Source organism: Lipotes vexillifer, unplaced genomic scaffold (assembly GCF_000442215.2).
Source record: "Lipotes vexillifer unplaced genomic scaffold, Lipotes_vexillifer_v1.1 scaffold1247, whole genome shotgun sequence".
Lineage (NCBI taxonomy): Eukaryota > Metazoa > Chordata > Mammalia > Artiodactyla > Lipotidae > Lipotes > Lipotes vexillifer.
Window position 1 is genome coordinate 206,521 of NW_006794797.1, and position 3,418 is coordinate 209,938.

A 3,418-nucleotide genomic window follows, 5' to 3' on the forward strand; every position below is an offset into this window, starting at 1 on the left:
TTTTTTTCCGACCATGATGAGCACGTTTCAGGTCCAGGCTTCCAACTTGTACTTTTGAACTTAGGAGCTGAAAAAAAACTTCTTGATCGACTGTTGAGGTGTGAACACAGCAAAAGACAGGCAGCCTGGTACTGAGCCCATAAGGCCAGGTAATGTGGGAATGTCTTGTTGGCTGCAGGTTCCCTTCTCTTTCTGTCTGTTCCATGATCATGTTGCCAGTTTGTGGGCACCTCCAGGAGGAGTTTTTTTTTTATTTAATTATTTATTTATTTATGGCTGTGTTGGGTCTTCGTTTCTGCGTGAGGGCTTTCTCCAGTTGTGGCAAGCGGGGGCCACTCTTCATCGCGGTGCGCGGGCCTCTCACTATCGTGGCCTCTCTTGTTGCGGAGCACAGGCTCCAGACGTGCAGGCTCAGTAGTTGTGGCTCACGGGCCTAGCTGCTCCGTGGCATGTGGGATCTTCCCAGGCCAGGGCTCGAACCCGTGTCCCCTGCATTGGCGGGCAGATTCTCAACCACTGAGCCACCAGGGAAGCCCCGGGAGGAGTTTTATATAAGGACCAGAGGTTCATATAAACTGGTTTCTGGATTGTGTTTGTGCAACAGCTTCTCATCTTTCCTGAGACTTTTGGATGATAATTCTTGCTTTGTTTCTGTCACCTTTTTTTCCTCTAGGTTTTAATCTGAGGGCAAGTAATAACGTCTCTTCAGTGAGATTCCCTGGAGGAATTTGAGAGAAGCATGCATGTATCAATAAAACTTTCCTAGAAGAAATTTTTGAGCTTCCAGAGGAAGCAGATGGTTGTTCAGCTATTGTTAAAACCTAAGTTTGTGTTCTGCGTGTCACTCATGATTGTAGGTGACACATTCAGATCTCCCAGAGGTAGATGTTGCCTTTATGATCACTCTGTCCTAAACAAGGCCATACCAAAAACAAACCTTGCGGAAAAAAATGAATTGATCACAGGAGCATGGAGTATCTAGAACCAGAACCAATTAAAACTCAGTTTGCTCATATGACCTATTTTAAGGTTTCTCAATCTAGATCTTCTGCTTATAAGTGCGCGGAGTTTGAGCCTGGCTTAGGATCTGTGTTAAGATCACTGACTAGGTATTTAACCTTATTGAAATTACTCAATATTGTGGAGTCTCAGTTTCCCCATCTACGTATATGGAGGCAATAATGACAGTTAACTAATTGGTTATTATGACCATTAAATAAGGTAACCATTTTCTGTGTGATGTAGGGATATGTTTCCAAAGCTTTCTATTCATCTGAAGATAAGCAAAACATTCTGGTTTAATCCTTTGATGTGTTTGAGCCTCTTTGATGGAGAATATTCAATATTTAACCTAAAATAGTGAGTAAAAATTTGCCAGTTGGATGGGAGAGAGAGTGGGTGAATGGAGGAATAATTAAATGATGTCCCTACCCTCTTAGTTATGGATTGTATATGCACTAGGACAGTGGGTCTGAGAAAATTTAAAAATTCAAGAGCTAAAAATCTGTTACATTATAAATGTTGCTTTGTAGGTGGGCAATTGCAGACAGATGTTTGCATTCAGCATTATTTACCCCCATAATTCACTTGTCTCTACATTCTCCCGTGCTTTTAAAGAAGGGCACCATGTTGATGATGCTGGATGATTGTCACAGGACCAGCTAGAGTTGGAAAAGAGAGTAATTCTGACACTTGATTGAAATTTTTTACATAGAGTCAACAGACCCCCTGCCATCTCTAATAAAAGCATATGCACACTTTCCTAAGCACAGGCTGAGACTGCTCATTTTACCCTTCTTTTCCACACATTGACACTTGTAACTTTTGAATGGTTTTGAGAATGGCAAGAGCAAAGGAAAAAACAGCCAAATGCAATTCAAGAGGCTCATCCAAATCCCATAAAGAAATGAAACCTTTGGTCTTGTAATGATTGTTTGTGAGAAGAAGAATGCCAAATGTGAGGGTAGCTCTCAAGGGAACACCATTATCTTTAATTACCTGCTTAGTAGAAGAATATTTATTGTGGGGGGGGGGGAAGGCATCAGTTGAAAGTTGACATTCTTGTTATAGATAGAAGCAAATTAAATCTTTTTAGAAAGTCAAATTAGACTCTAAAGACTCCAGCAAAGATTGTTATTGACTGTCTTGTGTTATAACAAGCAAGTTATTTTTATGGTGTATTTATGGTCTGTTAAAGAATCGCAGATATTTATATCTCAGGAGTGGAAAGGACCTTAAAGCTGTCTACTTCAGCAGCTTCGTTGAAATGTGTTTTTATGTCCTGTACAGATCCTGCATAAAATAGGACACACCAGACTTCTGGTTTTGTCTCTCACCCTTCCTTCCTTCCTTTCTTTTCCCTTCTTCTTTCCTCTCTATCCCCATTTATATGTAAATAATCGAATAATTTTTAATAAAATATTTATTGGGCTTAACAACAAAATTTTACTACTGTAGAACATTCTAGAAGCTTTACATCTGTAGCTTGTTTTGTGACATATACTTGGTCATATATTTTATACCAAATCTTTGATTAGGAGCATTCTTCTAATTAGAGCACTGCTCCTTACCAGGAGCAGTGCTCCATCCTAGGAGTTTTTACATGTATCAGGATTTTATTTTATTTTCACAATGATTGGCAAAAGGCAGGGATTCCTTGCAATGGACTGGATGGTCTTTTTTTTTTTTGCGGTACGCGGGCCTCCCACTGCTGTGGCCTCTCCCGTTGCGGAGCACAGGCTTCAGACGCTCAGGCTCAGCGGCCACGGCTCACGGCTCACGGGCCCAGCCGCTCTGCGGCATGTGGGATCCTCCCGGACCGGGGCACGAACCCGTGTCCCCTGCATCGGCAGGCGGACTCTCAACCACTGCGCCATCAGGGAAGCCCAGACTGGATGGTCTTGCTCAGCTAAGAATCATCCTGGTTTTCATAAAATATAGGAATGACCCACTAGATTTTCATGTAAGTGAGAAAGCACTTGATATTTATCTGAGCCTAGAAGTAATTTCATTCTACTTGTAAACACAAGGAGCTGTTTGCCCAATTTTAACATACTTTTGAGTTTTCCAGGGAGACAACTCAGGTAAATCAACAATATTGTACTTTATTTTATTCAGAACTTTTACAAGAGATGCTTGATGTTTCAGAAAGTGAAATGCCCAAAGGCAACACTGCTCATGGTATTTGAGTTCAGAATACAAACAGACTATCAGTCTTCATTGATATGATTATTCACAGTTCATGCAACTTAGGGTCTTCTCATCTAGGGACCCAACTAGTTCTTAGGTCATTCAGAGTTTGAATCAGAGTTAGATCTGGAGGAGGAAGAAAACATTCTAAGAGCTAAAATTATTCATTATATAAATTTTTATTATATAGCAGCCATACGTTAGTTAGTCACTGCTTTAGAGGGAAAGA